Below are 17,885 nucleotides of genomic sequence, written 5' to 3' on the forward strand. Positions count from 1 at the left end.
AACGAGTTTCCCAAGCCATCACTACTATCAATGAAGAGAGGCCTATGATCCCCAAGCTCCACCACCCAATCAGAATCCTCCTCCACCAAATGTTCCCGTCTTTGTCGCGCCTGCCCCAGCCCCAGTGCACAGATCGTCTAGCGAGCCATTGTTTCAGGCTCACGATACGCAATATTACCCCCCTGAACTCACATTCAAAACACCCGAGCCACAAACCTATAATCCCCACTTTGAGGTCCCACCGGAGATTGAAAAGCCGGCTAAGAGCCTAGAGCAGGACGAGGTGATGCGGAAATTTAAAAGCCTGGAGCAGTCCTTCAGGAACATGCACGGGTTAGGCAACCAGGTCAGCGTGGCTTACAAGGATCTATGCCATTTCCCTGACGTCCAATTACCAGCAGGGTTCAAGATGCCCAAATTCGATTTATACGAAGGGCATGGCGATCCTATGGCACATCTACGGGGCTTTTGTAGCAAAATGAGGGGAGCGGGGGGCAAAGATGAGCTACTCATAGATTACTTTGGTCAGAGTTTGAGCGGGTCGGCATTAGAGTGGTATACAAGACAAGATCCGAGCAGGTGGTACACTTGGGATGATCTGGCACAGGCTTTCGCAGGACACTTCCAATACAACCTTGAGATAGTTCCAGACCGTCTCACATTGCTAAAGCTTGAGAAGAAACCCGGAGAGAGCTTTCGGAAATTTTGGTTCCGATGGAGAGAACAGGCAGCAGAGTTGATCCCCCAATGAGAGAGGGAGAAACGGTAGATTACTTTCTACAAACTTTAGAGCCGACTTACTTCGGTCACTTGGTGACGTCAGTTGGCAAATCCTTCAATGAAGTGGTGAAAATGGGAGGTATGATAGAAGAGGGACTTAAGTCCAATAAGATCCTGAGTTACTCGGCAATTAAGGCAACGACTCAGGCCATTCAGAGCGACACGGGAGGTGCGCTCGGAAAGAAAAGGAGAGAGGAGGTCACAACAATAGAGGCAGGCAATTGGTCCAGATCTAGAGGTCCTTCCCCTCATTACCAACCCAGACCCCATCATCTAAACTACCCACACATTCCAAATTACCTTCCACAACCCTACTACCCACCACAAGAACAACATTTTTCCGTCCATCAAGCCCAGACATATACTCAACCCCCGGTTCGCCCGCAATGGCGCGCGCCAGCTCCCCACAATACATACCCACCTCCACATAATACCTACCCACCACCACAAAACACATATCCACCGCCGAGAGCCTACAGGAACCGTCCAGATCTAGAGGTCCTTCCCCTTATTACCAACCTAGACCCCATCATCTAAACTACCCACACATTCCAAATTACCTTCCACAACCCTACTACCCACCACAAGAACAACATTTTTCCGTCCATCAAGCCCAGACATATACTCAACCCTCGGCTCGCCCGCAATGGCGCGCGCCAGCTCCCTACAATACATACCCACCTCCACATAATACCTACCCACCACCACAAAACACTTATCCACCGCCAAGAGCCTACAGGAACCCTCCAAGGATGGGTTTCAGAGGAAATCCGGCTTCCAGAAATGAAAGACTGCAGAGGCAAAGAACCTTTACTGAGTTGGGAGAAACTTATACTGCCTTGTTCCACAAATTAAGGCAGTTGGGTTTATTAAATCCTGTTGAGCCTACGTTGCCAAATCCCTTACCCCAAATTATGGATCACTCGGTAAGATGTGAATATTGTTCGGGTGCTCCCGGACATGATACCGAGAAATGTTGGAGGTTGAAACATGCGATACAAGATCTTATTGATACCAACAAAATCGAGGTACAGGCACCGGAGGCACCCAACATTAACCAGAACCCATTGCCAAAGCAACACGAAGCCCACATGATCGAGCTTGTGCACGAATGAGGGGAGCCAAAGAAACCTTCACAGACAGTGATGATGATCCGTGCCACTCCGAAAGAAAAATCGATCGGTGGGGAAGCAGGGGTACAGTTGAAGGGGGAAGATGTCAAGCCAGTGGTAATATTAGGGAAGAATCCATCCACCACTACAAAGAAACCAGAGCCAGCCAAGTTGGTAGTATCGGGAGCATCATCTGCACCCGTAGTTGTTGTGAAAGGGATCTACAGGGAACCGGTCATCATAAAGCCGGTAGTCCAATTGCCAGTGATTGATAGCAAGGTCGTGCCTTGGAAGTATGAAAAGGCAGTGGTAATGTACAAAGGAAAGCAAGTGGAGGAGGATAGTTGTGAGGCGCAGGGACTGACTCGATCGGGACGGTGTTTTACTCCCGTGGAGTTGAGAAGGTCCAACCCAGCAGTAACAAAGAAACCCGTGTCAGAAGAAAAGGCGGAGGAATTCCTAAAAAAGATGAAAGTGCAGGATTACTCCGTTGTTGAACAATTGAAGAATACACCGGCCCAGATCTCGTTGTTATCACTATTGATCCATTCGGACGAGCATCGCCGGGCCCTGATGAAGATACTAAATGAAGCTCATGTGCCCAATGAAATTTCAGTGAACCACCTTGAAACGATTGCCAACAAAAATTTTGAGGTAAACAGGGTAACGTTCTCTGATGACGATTTGCCAGTGGAGGGCACAGAACATAATAAAGCTCTCTACTTGACTGTCAAATGTGAAGATGCGGCAGTTACTCGAGCGTTGGTGGATAACGGTTCAAGTGCCAATATTTGTCCATTATCCACACTGAACCAGTTGAAGATTGACCATGATAGAATCCACAAGAACAACGTTTGCGTCCGAGGATTTGACGGAAGTGGAACAGACACCGTGGGGGATATTATACTCGAGTTGACCATCGGCCCGGTCGAGTTTACTATGGAGTTCCAGGTATTGGATGTCGTGGTATCTTATAACCTTTTGTTGGGACGATCGTGGATCCACGCGGCCAAAGCAGTGCCATCCACATTGCATCAAATGGTCAAGTTTGAATGAGACAGACAAGATGTCGTGCTGCATGGGGAAGACACTGCGTGCACCATGGGAGGTGCCATTGTGCCATTCATAGAAACCAACGATGACAAAGGTCCCTGGGTTTACCAGATTTTTGATGCATTGTCAGCAAACAAGATTCCCGAGGGTAAAAGCATTCCACACCCCAGGATAGCTTCCGCAACCGTCATGATAGTTTCAAAGATGCTAAGTAATGGGTTCGTGCCAGGAAAAGGTATGGGGGCTGAGCTCCAGGGAATTGTTCAACCTGTCTCTTTGCCCAAGAATTTAGAGACTTTCGGATTGGGATTCAAACCAACTGCAGCAGATATAAAGCGAGCTCGGAAAATGAAGAAGAAAGTTTGGGTTCTTCCCAAGCCAGTTCCGCGTCTCTCTAGATCTTTTGTTAGAGCAGGTGTCACAAGGTCGTCAGTCCCGAAAATTCGTGGACCATTGATTGGGCCAGATGGAGATTTGGATGAGGGCTTAGAAAGAATGTTCGCAGATGTCAACACAATAGAAGCTGGAGAGGGTTCCAGTAAGGCAGACATACAGTTTGTGGGGCCTAGGGCCAATGTCAACAATTGGACAGCTACTCCTCTTCCTACTCGGAGGGAGTCCTAGTAGTTGGATCTGATTTTCCTTTTTGTTTTCTGGATTATTCCAGGGTTGTAATCCAGATTCCTTTTTATTTCTATTACTGCTCAACAAAGTGTGAAACCTTGTTATCCCATAATTCAATAAAACAAAAAAAAATTCTTTATGCCTTACTTTATATGTTTTTTTTTTAATTTTGTTTCCTTCGTGTCTTTTTCTGAACAGTTCTTTTCATACTGGTTCTAACGACATGGCATGCACAACGGATCTTCAACCTAATCTAAAAGATCAATCTGATTCCGAACTAACTATACAAGAGGTCGATTATGATAATGAATCGGAATACGATGAGGATGAAGCCTTCGAAAAGATAAATAGGGAGTTAAGCCAGTTTGAAGGAAAATCCAAGCCCAACTTAAATGACACAGAAGCCATTAATTTAGGGGATGCCGACGATATCAGAGAAACTAAAATAAGCATCCACATTGCACCAAATATCAGTGAAGAATTGATCAAAACACTTATTGAGTTCAAAGATGTTTTTGCATGGTCATATGATGACATGCCGGGGTTAAGCACAGATTTAGTGGTTCATAAATTGCCCACTGACTCAGCATGTCCTCCCATCAAGCAGAAGTTGAGGAAGTTCAAAACGGATATGAGTGTGAAGATTAAAGAAGAAGTAACCAAACAGCTGCAAGCAAAGGTTATTCGTGTCACTCGATATCCTGATTGGTTGGCTAATGTGGTGCTGGTGCCAAAGAAAGATGGGAAGATCAGGGTGTGTGTCGATTACCGCAATCTGAACAGGGCAAGCCCAAAGGACAACTTTCCTTTACCCAACATCCATATCTTGATCGACAATTGCGCCGGACGTGAGCTCGGATCTTTTGTAGATTGCTATGCTGGGTATCATCAAATTCTGATGGATGAGGAAGATGCGGAAAAGACAGCCTTCATTACGCCGTGGGGAACTTATTGCTACCGGGTAATGCCATTTGGTTTGAAGAATGCTGGGGCAACGTACATGAGAGCAATGACTACCGTGTTTCATGACATGATCCATAATGAAATCGAGGTGTATGTGGACGATGTGATCATAAAGTCTAAGCATCAGGAAGACCATGTAGCAGACCTAAGGAAGTTCTTTCAAAGACTTAGAAGGTATGATATTAAGCTTAACCCGGCTAAATGTGCCTTTGGTGTTCCATCTGGAAAGATGTTGGGATTCATCGTCAGTCGGCGAGGTATTGAACTGGACCCGTCAAAGATCAAATCTATCCAAGATTTGCCACCGCCGAAGAACAAGACAGAAGTAATGAGTCTGTTGGGAAGGTTGAACTACATCAGCAGATTTATTGCTCAACTCACAGCAACCTGTGAACCCATTTTTCGGTTACTGAAGAAAGATGCCGCGATAGGATGGACGGCAGAATGTCAGGAGGCATTTGACCAGATCAAAGGATATTTATCCAATCCACCTGTGTTAGTTCCACCTGAGCCGGGGAGGCCATTAATCCTTTATCTAACGGTCCTGGAGAATTTGTTTGGCTGCATGTTGGGGCAACACGACATCACAGGAAGAAAAGAGCAAGCCATCTATTATCTCAGCAAGAAGCTTACAGTCTATGAGAATAAGTACACTCAACTTGAGAAGATATGTTGTGCTCTAACTTGGGTAGCACAGAAGTTTAAGCATTACTTGTCGTCACATACTACTTACCTTATTTCACGCCTGGATCCATTAAAGTATATTTTCCAGAAGCCTATGCCCATAGGAAGATTGGCAAAATGGCAGATATTACTCACAGAATTCGACATTGTCTATGTGACGAGGACGGCCATGAAAGCCCAAGCATTGGCCGATCACTTGGCTGAGAATCCTATTGATGAAGAATACGAGCCTTTGAGGATGTATTTTCCAGATGAAGAAGTGATGCATATAGAGGAGTTAGAACTGACTGAGGAACAAGGCTGGAAGCTTTTCTTCGATGGGGCTGCGAATGCAAAAGGAGTTGGAATACGAGCGGTACTTATTTCTGAAACAGGACATCACTATCCTGTTACAGCTCAGTTACGTTTCTATTGTACCAACAACATGGTTGAATATGAGGCATGCATTTTGGGCTTACGTTTAGCTGCAGACATGGATATCCAGGATGTCTTAGTCTTGGGAGACTCGGACCTTCTGGTACATCAGATCCAGGGTGAATGGGAAACACGGGATTTAAAGCGTATACCATATCGACAATGTTTGCACGATCTGAGCAAGCGATTTCGATCAGTGGAGTTCAGACACATCCCAAGAATTCACAATAAGGTTGCTGATGCTTTGGCCACTTTAGCATCGATGTTGCACCATCCAGACAAGATCCATGTTGACCCGTTGCATATTCAGGTTTGTGATCAACATGCTTATTGCAACATGATAGAGGAAGAAGTGGATGGCAAGCCATGGTTTTATGACGTCAAGGAGTACCTCAGGATGGAGATATACCCGGAGCAGGCCACCGGAGATCAAAAAAGAGCCATTCGGCGATTGTCAAATGGATTCTTCCTCAGTGGAGGAGTGATGTACAAAAGAACCCCAGATTTGGGATTGCTGAGATGTATAGATGCTAGTCAAGCCACGACAGTGATAACAAATGTACATGCTGGAGTCTGTGGGCCCCATATGAGCAGGTATGTATTGGCAAAGAAGATTCTGCGGGCGGGATATTATTGGCTCACCATGGAGCATGATTGTATCAGTTTCGTGCGAAAATGCCATCAGTGTCAGATACACGGAGATCTGATTCATTCTCCGCCGACAGAATTGCATACAATGTTAGCACCATGGCCATTTGTTGCGTGGGGCATGGATGTCATTGGACCCATTGAGCCGGCAGCTTCAAACGGTCACAGGTTCATTCTGGTAACCATCGATTATTTCACCAAATGGGTGGAGGCCAAGACTTTCAAGTCAGTGACCAAAAAGGCGGTGGTGGATTTTGTCCATTCCCATATCATCTGTAGATTTGGGATCCCGAAAGTGATCATCACGGACAACGGTGCTAATCTTAACAGCAGTTTGATGAAAGAAGTATGTCAACAGTTCAAGATTACACATCGTAATTCCACCCCGTATCGTCCCAAGGCGAATAGTGCAGTTGAGGCAGCCAACAAAAATATAAAAAAAATTGAGGAAGATGGTAGAAGGGTCCAGACAGTGGCATGAAAAGTTACCGTTTGTATTGTTGGGTTATCGCACTACTGTTCGTACATCAGTAGGTGCAACTCCTTATTCGTTGGTATACGAAACTGAAGCAGTAATACCAGCAGAAGTTGAAATTCCATCCCTTCGGGTTGTCGCTGAGGCCGGGATTGATAATGATGAATGGGTCAAAGCCCGACTGGAGCAGTTGAGCTTAATTGATGAAAAACGATTGGCAGCAGTATGCCATGGCCAATTATATCAGAAGAGAATGGCAAGAGCATATAATAAGAAGATGTGCCCTAGGAAATTTGAAGTAGGGCAACAAGTATTGAAACGGATCCTCCCACATCAGATCGAGGCAAAAGGCAAGTTCGCCCCGAATTGGCAAGGGCCGTATATTGTGACCAGAGTATTATCCAACGACGCTTTACGTCTGACAGATGTCGAAGGAAGATGCATCGACATGGCTATCAATTCTGATGCAGTCAAAAGATATTATGTGTAATTTCTTTTGTTGTTTATTTTGTTTGTACTTGGTGCTTATCGGATAATGAAATGACGGAGGCAATTCTTTCTTCTATCCAAACACTTTTAACCTTTGTTTTACCCTTTTGAGCCTTACTTATCCTTTTATACCCCTCTCTTGGAATCATTAATGAAAAAGAAAAAATGAAAAAAGAGAAAATAATAATTAAAAAAAAAAAGAGGAAGGTCGCAAGAAAAACTAAGGAATCGAGTGAACTACGTTCGACCTGATTCCTCAAAGAGGATACGTAGGCGCCTCACGGCTCGGTCATAATGTAACAAAAAATCAAAAAAAATCCCCAAGCAAGAAAACTGGGGCAGAAGTTATGTTTTTAAATTTTGAAAAAAAAAAATTTGATTCCAAGAGTTGTAATGTTTTACCCATCAAAGTTATTTTGAATTTTATATCCTTTTCTTCTAAAACCCATATTGATGTCCAAAAAAGACCTCCCGATCAGTATCTGAGGGGTGCCAAGACAGGCAAATGAAAGCCGAGAATAACACGCCGGTCCCCGACTAAATGAGGATCATGAGCTGAAAGAATTGATAGCCATAAGAATTCCCAGCAGAGAGGATCTTACCGGCAACACTCCAATCCCCAGCTGAGAGAAGCAAAATGAGAGAGTCTTATCGGTGAAAACCTTCACAGGCACCATAAGGCGACATAAGTTGAGAGAAGCAAAATGAGAGAGTCTTATCGGTGAAAACCTTCACATGCACCATAAGGCGACGGGAGCTGAGAGAAGCAAAATGAGAGTCTTATCGGTGAAAACTTTCACAGGCACCATAAGGCAATGGGAGCTGAGAGAAATGAGAGAGTCTTGTTAGTGAAAACCCTGCAAAGGGCACTATGAGGCGACAAGATAGATTGGCAAAAAGGATCCGCATTTTTGCGAAGAGGTGGACACCTATTCATCCCCAGCAAGAGAAGACATCAGAAAGATTGATCGACACAAATAGATTGGGTTGATTAATCCAGAATGCACAACATGATCGTTGGAATCGGTTATACCACCCAGATAAGTTCATTTCTTTTCTTTCCCCCATCGTTTGTTCCGAAAGATTTTCTTTTTTTTTCTATCTTTTCATTTCTTTGTTTAAAAGACTTTTTCCAGAAATTTATTTTTGAGAAAGGTCTTTCAGAGCTTACTACCAGTTGCCAAAATGGTACAACGTAAAATGTGAAGAAGGCAGGCCAGAGACAAGGCAATAAGACAAAAGACGTTGGTTGCCAGGCCGAATAATATTGGTCTAAAATGGCAAGGAAAGTACGGGGAAGAACCGGAAAAAACATGTTGAGGAAATTGTGGGCCAAGTTCCAAGAGGATCCCCAATAGGACTCCGACGAATATCGACCAAGTTCCGAGGTGGTCGGACAACACAGAGTGGGAAAGGAAGAAAGGAAAATCCATCTTCAGCAAAATAACCCCCAGCAAGTTTTGAGATACAGAACGGGGAAGGGAAAAATGAAAAAACCATCCCCAGCAGAATGTTATCCCCAGCGAATAACATCATCCCCAACAAGTTTTGGGAACGCCAAACAGCAATAAGGGGAAGGGAACAATCATCCCCATCAGGAGTGACATGACCACTCGCCATATTTTAAAAAAAAAATACCTAAATTTTCTTTGATTTGAACAGGAAAATAAAGTGTTGATGATGGCCGAAAGACACGCCATAAGAAAGATCGCCAGAACTGGGGCAGAAAATTTTCTGCCACAAGTGAAAATTCTCTCGGAGAATCGAGGAAATAAATTTCATGTCCTAGGCGCCCACCAGTATAATGCGGGAATACATTTCTGTTTTTTCATTTCATGTCCTAAGTCGCCCACCAGTATAATGCGGGCATACATTTCTGTTTTCATTTCATGTCCTAGGCGCCCACCAGTATAATGCGGGAATACATTTCTGTTTTCATTTCATGTCCTAGGCGCCCACCAGTATAATGCGGGAATACATTTCTGTTTTTTCATTTCATGTCCTAGGTCGCCCACCAGTATAATGCAGACATACATTTCTGTTTTTATTTCATGTCCTAGGCGCCCACCAGTAAAATGCGGGAATAAATTTCTATTTTTTCATTTCATGTCCTAGGTCGCCCACCAGTATAATGCGGGCATACATTTCTGTTTTCATTTCATGTCCTAGGCGCCCATCAGTATAATGCGGGAATACATTTCTGTTTTTTGTATTCAGGCGCCCACCTGTATAACGAGAGGAATACTTTTCAATCTTATACTTCAGGTCTGGAAATCAGTAACCCACCGGAAGGCTGAAGGTTACAACAAAAATCCCCGGCATAACAAATTTTGATGAAGAGAGCTGTATCCCCAGAGGAACCACCGAAAAGCTTAATGCAGGAAGACGCATCCTCAAGCGGACAGAACAAAAAGATGCAAACTGGTGCTCAGGAAAGCAAGAGGCCGGTGTCATCCCCGTTAGTTCTCGGAAGAAAGAAGCACCGGAATCGACACAAGCCGACAAGAAAGCAAGGCATCAAGAACAAATGGAAGATAGATGGGATCTTGTAATCCGTAGTCTAGCCTAGTTTCTTGATTTTTCTTTGTAGCATGGTGTAATAAGGAGGTCAGCAAGCAGTAAAAGTAGCATGCAATAGCATTAACATTGCAGTCTCATGGTAGTACCAGCTACCAAAACTTCCCGAACTACATTGACCTGATTCCTGTTTAGCCCAGGATATGTAGGAAACCTCTGAAGCAAAGGTTCGGTCAAATCTTTCAAAAAATGCTTCACACGGAGTACTCGAACGGGCAAAAATCGCTCGTATCCGCTCACTTTATCTTTGCACGAAAACCCTTCGTGTTTTCGGACAAAGAGGGGCAGCTGTGAGCACGTGATTTTCGCTCTATATAAGAATCACTCCCAAAAATTCAAAATAAAACAATTTTCCTTTGTGTGCAATGTTTGTATTTTTGTGGTATTTTTGTATAATTATTTGTATTTTTGTCTGTGCATGTTTATTTGTTTAAATTAATAAAAATATAAAATATGTCGCATTTTCATTTAGTATTTATTTAAGTTTGTTTTACAAAAATGAGAAAATCATAAAAAATAATGTACGTTGCATTTTTAGCATTTAACGTCTAAATTGTGCGATTTTATCGTTAATTGCTATTTAAATGTGTGATAATAGTTATTTGGAATTAATTAGTATTTTTTATAAGTTAATTTAGTTTATAAGTTAATTTAGAATTTTAGTTTTATTAATTAGGAAGTAAAAGAAAAGAGAGCAGGAATATAAAAGAAAATCGGAATTAGGCCTCTTCTTCAATTTTGAACCACAAGCCCAAATATACCCAACCTTCCTCTACGACCCGGTCCATTCCAAACCGGGTCGACCCAGTCCATAACCCCAAAGACCCAACACCCCTATTTCCCTATCTTTCATTTCAAAAAAACAAAACCCTAAAGCATTCACTGTTGAAAAAAAACCCACCCGACCCTCTCTTGCTCTCTTTCTTCAAGCTTTTAGACTACACTCTCATGGCTGCCTTCCCCGCGCCTTTACCAGCCCCGTCGTCCGTCTTCCTCAGCTGAACGACCAGCCATGGACGACCACCCTCGAAGCTTCGCCATGAACGACCACCATCGAGGTCAAGCTCTCATGGCTGCCCCTTGCTGCTTTGTTTTCTCCATGGCGAGCTCAAGCTCGTCCATGGACTGCCCTCCTTCTTCTTCTTCTTCTGAACACCAGCTCACTCGCCCAACCACAGCAGTCCGTCGACCACCCTGCCAAGCTCCGCCATTGACGAGCTCGTCAAGCTCCCTGCTGCGCGTCTCCTTCTTCTTCTCCGACACTGCTGCTGCTGCGTTCTTCATCCTTAACTGCTGCGTCGCTGCTGCTCCATCGTGCTGCTACTGCCAGCTTCACGTCGCCATGGACGCTGCTGCTTCTTCTTCGTCGAAACCCAGCTCCACCTCGTCGCTACTACTGCTGTTCGTTGCTTCCTTCTTCAGTTCTTCGATCGTCCGTTCGTGGTCATCTTCGGCGTAGAAATTGTTTTGGTGCGATAATCGTTTCCGGACAGATTTGTTTTCATTCAAGTTCTTCGTCGTTTCGATCCGGTTAGTGGGTTTGAGTTTCATTATGTCCGTATTTTATTTTGATATTCTCGGATCTAAAATCGGTAAATGTTTGATTCTTGTTTTGTTCGTGTTCATCATTTAATTAATTAGTTTTTCAGTTTGTTCATGTGTTTTATTTATTAAAAGAAATTGTTAGTTTAATTTTAATGTTATTAGATTCAAATTGAAATTTAATTAATTAGTTTTTCAGTTTGTTCATGTGTTTTTATTTATTAAAAGAAATTGTTAGTTTAATTTTAATGTTATTACATTTAAATTGAAATTTAATTAATTATTTCTTCAGTTTGTTTCATGTATTTTTATGTATTTTTTTAGAAATTTTAAATGTTGTTAGATTCAAGTTGAAATTCAATTAATTATTTCTTCTTCGATTGTTTTTATTCGTTTAAAAGAATTTAGTTGTAATATAGAAATATGTCAGTTTAGTCGCTTGAATCATCCATGTTTGTTGTTTAATATATATTTAATTCATGTTCATTTTCTGTTTGAAGTTCGTTTTTAATCTAGTGATTTAATGTGAGTTTATGTTTTGGTTTTTAATTTTGATTTAGTTTGAATCACGTATCTTTGTTGTAATTTTGTTGGATTTAATTTGAAGATCAATTGATTATTTGAGTTTAGTGATTTGAATCTGTTTATTTATTTTGTTTAAGTTTAATTTGAATTTGAGCTCATGCTTTGAATATATTTGTTTGTTATTGTTGGTGAATCTGAAAATAGGTTTGTTGTTTAAAAAAAACATTGTTCAGTCAAAATAATTCAAGTTGTTTCTTTGTTGTTCATCATTTAGTTTGAATTTATTCATAAAATTTGATTAGGAATTAGTTATAGCTGCTATATTTTGGTTAGAATTGATTAGCTGAATTGGTTATAGCTGACGGGTTAGATTGGTAAAATGCAGTATTTTCAGGGGTAAAATGATAATTTCAGTAAGGGCGGAGGGGTATTTTTGGAATTAAAAATCTGAACAATTATTTATTTTGAGTGTTTTGTCCATTAAGATTAAATAATTTTTTTTAATAATATTAAAATAGTACATGGTGGGGGACAAGACATAATGGTGGGGAATAATGCATTTGTTTAATATAAGCATGGGGAACAAGATATAATGGTGGGGAATAATGCAATTGTTTAATATAAGCATGGGGAACAAGATATAATGGGGGAAGGATAATGTATTTGTTTAATATAATGGGGGACAAAACATTAGGTAGTAGGGATTAAAAGAGAGATGAGTGGAAGATAGTGGGTTTTAATTTTTAAAAATTGCTGAAAGATGGTAATAAATAGGGGACTTGGACAATTTTAAAGGGGGAGGACAGAAAATAAGATAGAGGGAAAAAATGAGAGAGCTGAATATTGAAGAGAGAGAAAAATTCCGAAAATATTAAAACTTCCAAAAAATACAAATAAAAACATTCTGGAAATTAAAAGAGTGAGTAGTATACACCTGATATACAATCTAAATATTCTGATATACGGATTCAGAAATTAAGGGTTAAGCATTAGCTAGTCTTTCAAATCTGAAAAAAATTCTCTTTGCTTTGGTCTGTTGATTGTTGTTGGTGTTTCTGGATTTTTATCTTGAGTTTTAAAATCCGTCACTGGTTTCTCATTGCTGGTTGTTGCTGGTTACTGGGTGTCGCTGTTGTTGCATGCTACTAAATTTCTGCTAATCTCCCTTTTCTTTTGCTTCCAATATCAGGTACACAACTGACACGCTAGTTATTGTAAACTGAAACATGAAGCATGAATACGAAAAATGAAGAGTTGAAGTTCTGAATTATATTCTGAATTTTATTTTAATTATATTCTGAATTTTATTTGTATATATAAATTATTTAGCTTACTCTAATCAGAATCATGTAGTTGTTTAAAATATATAGTGGAACATCTGACGATTGCTTAACGGACGAACTATCTATATATTGCCTAAAAATAAATAAATGGTGTAGTAACTCCGTCTAGTTAATTCGTTATTGTTGGATGATTACCATGTCTCAAAAAGCACGTTAGTTCATCAAACGAAATGACCATTTAGGAACTTGTAGGAATGTGGTTTAGTTAAATACTATTGGTTAATTTCAGCATGTAAATGGTTTAGAATTAAAATTAGATTGCTAATTTTTTTTTAATTTGACAAACTGTGAACATGCCTAGTATAATGTAACTAGGTAGTAACATGTGAATAAGATGGCACAGGTCTAGTTTATGCCATACACGTTGAGCCTGGGCCCGCATTGGCAACGGACTACCCTGCTTGCATTATTTTCAAAATTTATGAATCATATTCGAAACCCAATTATAACAACTCAGGCATTTAAATAAATTAAGACCTTTTCTCTTTCATTTTGTAGAGACAATTTCAATAGAAAAAATGTAGGCACTTTAGGATTATCCTTTTAAAATAAATGAGATGAGTCTCGCCCAATAAAACCCACAAATTACGGGGGCCTCGATAAATGTTTAATTAAAATTACTTAGACTTCGGGATGAGTCGTTTAGCAAAATTCCACGATCTTACCCAGAAATAATAATACGCTAATCGCTTTAGGCGTGCATTTTAATAATCTTACCTTCTTAAACTCGGGTGTGCATTTCATGCGACCCAAATCCAAATCCCAAAACATTGAATAAAAATACGTTCCGGATCGCGGGTGCATTTCATGTGACGCAATCCAAAGACATGTTTTTAAACGATGTTCACATTCTTTTAAAAATATAATAATAAAAGCGGTAAAGAGTTAAAAATTTGCACATGAACTCATAATTGTATAAAATCAGATAAACAAACCGAATATGACAGTTGAGCGACCGTGCTAGAACCACGGAACTCGGGAATGCCTAACACCTTCTCCCGGGTTAACAGAATTCTTTATCCAGATTTCTGGTTCGCAAACTATAATACAGAGTCATTATTTTCCTCGATACGAGATTAAATTGGTGACTTGGGACACCTTAAACCTCCCTAGTGGCGACTCTGAATAAATAAATAAATCCCGTTTCGATTGTCCTTTAATTGAAAAAACTCCTTCACCCCTTGCGGGGACGGAAAAAGGAGGTGTGACATTAGATTTTATAAATTGTAATCTAAGAGAGCAAAAAGCAAGATAAAAGGGAATAAGGAAAAGTGGCAACGTAAATCCCCCTTTACTTCTTTTATCTTTATCTTACATGAAATTGATGCTTATGATTTGCTAAACTGTTGGTTTGGACTGGTTAAAAACTGTGTTGAAGGTGTCGAGATGTAGAACGGAAACTTGGGAATGAATGGAAGGTAGTTGGGATGGTGTGAACAGCTGAAGCAATGTGTTAATTGTTGCCTTAACGTTGTTTGCTTGCCAGGTCTGGTGACAGCAAGCTTAATCGCGATCACAGGGCATTGGCCGCGATGCGGCCAAGCATGATTCTCTGGAGCAGTGTTTCAAGTACAAAAAGATAATGTGAATTGCAAGAGGTTAGTCGAGCCTAGATTAGAATAACACGAACCTCGATTGCAACACATGCACCACAATTGTGATTGACCTTCACTCTTTGACCCCAGACGTAGCTAACAGTTTCATCTATTCCAAATATGCTTATCAGATCTGAAATGAACTTAACTAACGATATGGTTAGTCAAATGAGGGCATGAACTTATCCAGTTCAAAAAGGAACTCAGTATGCTATCTGAGGGATCCTGTGATATTGAACTTATTAAGTTGTGGGATGAGTTAGACTCTCTTAACAATAATTCTTATTGCAGCTGTGATTGTCAATATGATGGAAAGGTAAAAATGATTAAGGACAAGGAAACTCTGAAACTTAATCAGTTCTTAATTGGCCTTAATGACTCTTATAGTGGTACCATAAGAAACATAACTATGATGAAACCTACACCTAACATCGGTCAAACTTGTTCTCTCCTACTTCAAGATGAAAAATCTGAATCCAGACTCTTTCACACCATGTTCCTGAATCAGCTTCTTTCTCTGCTGGTTCCTCATCAGAAGGGCAGACAAATCCTCCCAAAACAAATTTCTCTGGTCCTAAAGAAGTCTATTACTGCAAAAAACCAGGCCATACCATTGATAAATACAATAGATTCCATGGTTTGAGAATGATTCCTTAGGGGTCGTTTGGTAAGCAGGATAAGGTGGGATAAGATATGAGATTAAATTATACTGTGTTTGGTTGACGGTATAAATTTATCCCGGGATCCCTTAGTGTTTAAGAATTTTCACAAAGTTGGTAAATTAATTGAGATATGGTGGGATGAACAAGTCATGGATAGTAAATGTACTCAACACTTCGTAAAATGTTAAATTTAATTTAGAGTTATGGGAAGAAGATTGGAGATTAAATTTGGAGTAAACAAGTGCTACTTGACTATCCGTTTTTGGATCCAACACTGGTATCTCTTCCTAATTAGTATCCAAGTCTAATCTAAATACTTTATCATGTGATTAAGTGCTCAATTGGAGCATGCCTTTGTTTGAGTGTCTAAATGATATATGTACGAGCAAATTCAAGGGGATGTTAATGTATTTTGCCTTCTCTGGAGGAATATATGGATAATCGTTCAAGTTAGTACTCCCTCTGTTTCAATTTAGATGACACACTTTCCTTATTAGTCCGCTCCAAAAAAATGATACATTTCTACACTTTCTTTATTAGTCCATTCCATGATAGTTCAATTTTAGTAAGAATTATCTATTTAAAAACTCAGTGAACTCCTTTACGATTTCCTATTTTCGAATGTGTTCGCTTGCTGGTACTCTACTCGATTTTCCATCTCTCTTGTCATCTCCGCTAACTTTTATGAGTCACCGTCTATTGATTAATTGTGACACCACTTATGAGAAATTCTGTGTACGTACTACCTGCATTTTTGTAAGAGGTTGTTTCCACTGCTTTGAGCTCCTGATCACATAGAGACAACTTTACAAGTTATGTCAAGGCTCCCACTATGGGCGGGGTTCAGGGAAGAGCGGGACCACAAAGGTCTATTGTACGTAGTCTTACACAACACTTTTGCAAGAAGTTGTTTCCACTAGTCGAATCGGTGACCTCTTGGTCAAATGGCATCAACTTTACCAGTTACATCAAGGCTCCCGCTATGCGACGGATCCGAGAAAGGGCGGGATCACAAGGTCTATTGTTGACAGTCTTACCCTACATTTTTTGCTAGAGGCGATTTTCAATATTTGAATCTGTGACCTTTTGGTCATGTGTCAGCAACTTTACTAGTTACGCTAAGGCTCCCCTCCTTAATATTTTGATTTAATATGTATAAATATTGTATGACGTACCGATGAGTTGTTTGCTTCCCCTTTCTCTTTTTCTCCTCCATTTTCTTTTCCTCTTTCCATGTATGCAATTTTCACTAGTCAAGCCAAAGTTCAAGTTTTCATGTCTGATGTATAAAAGGTAGACAAACCTTTATTAGGAGAAGTAGAAAAACAAGAACAGAAGAAACTGAAGAAAGAAGCATAAAGCATATAGCAGGAAATAATTTACTGCAGATATAGCCAGAGGGATTCAGAAAGAAAGATCTGTGAGAGAGAAGTAAAACTGGTTGGATAAAGACAAATTGAAAGGCTAACATTAAAAAAGAAGAATCAAATAAAGATAACTTTTCCTAAATATTGAACAAATGACAACCACAACTGAGCATACTCATCGAATATGCTTATTTTCTAATGAAACCATATTCATATCCCTTTGATTCCAAGAAAAAATAGAAAGCTTAACAGCTAGTTATTTACAGTTAACTAAATAGAAAGCAGTTCTCGTAAGCAAACCAGTCAAAAGGAAACAAATGCAGTCAAACAAAATAATTCAAAAAAAAAACATGACACAAGATCTGGAAATTAGAAAGATAAGTAAAGTTAGAACATGACCTCTTTAAACTTCAACCTTTCCTCATCCAAAAAACTTGACTTTTAACAACTTGAACAAGCAGAAACGGACAAGACCATGAACCAGCCCTCAGACGGAGTATCGAAACTCGCCGGCAAACTCGAAAACGGACAGAACGTCAACTGTGTTAGAACGGGGCAGAAGCAGGCTGTCTAGGTTGACTTTGGTGGTCGTTTCAGCTCGTTTTCCGGTGAGCTTCTATGAACGAAAAGAAGCAGAAACAGCGATGGGTGAAGGGGAGCAGGCTACCGTGACTGCGACGGGGAGGGACTGCTGAAGATGTTGGAGAACAGGGGTGGTTTCCTTTAGTGAAGACGACTGATTTCCAGCTCTTTTCTAGGTCTCTTAGGCTTGTTTTTTTGTTCCGTTTTTTTCTGATTTGGGGACCAAAGAAGATCGAAAATGATGGTCCTCTTATTTTTTAGTTTTTCTATCTATCTTTCATGTATGTTGCCGCTGATTTTAGGTCCCAAGAGTTCCTTTTGCTTGTATTCTTTTTCTTCATTCACCAGATCAAGGAGATCGTTTGGGATGGGTTCTTCATTTTCTGAAAACGGCGCTGCCTTCTTCAGCTGCTCTCCCCTTAGGCGTTAGTCTAGGTCCCGATATTTGTA

At 40.5% G+C, this 17,885-nt stretch overlaps 1 long non-coding RNA gene across 4 annotated transcripts in view; it reads right to left on the reverse strand.

Moving 5' to 3' along the window:
- LOC104232815 (uncharacterized) overlaps nt 1-17,885 on the reverse strand; it is a 71,495-nt gene extending 53,610 nt beyond the window's left edge. For 2 of the 4 annotated variants that reach the window (XR_011407519.1, XR_011407518.1), the window contains exons 1-2: nt 17,253-17,885; nt 16,662-16,765 (exon numbers count right to left, since the gene is read on the reverse strand). This is a non-coding gene — a long non-coding RNA (uncharacterized lncRNA). Of the gene's footprint in view, nt 1-12,731; nt 13,106-13,152; nt 15,415-16,661; nt 16,766-17,252 lie in introns of those variants that run through there. The other 2 variants (XR_712435.2, XR_712434.2) reach the window with 2 other exon arrangements.

The sequence above is a fragment of the Nicotiana sylvestris genome, chromosome 5, assembly GCF_000393655.2.
Source record: "Nicotiana sylvestris chromosome 5, ASM39365v2, whole genome shotgun sequence".
NCBI lineage: Eukaryota > Viridiplantae > Streptophyta > Magnoliopsida > Solanales > Solanaceae > Nicotiana > Nicotiana sylvestris.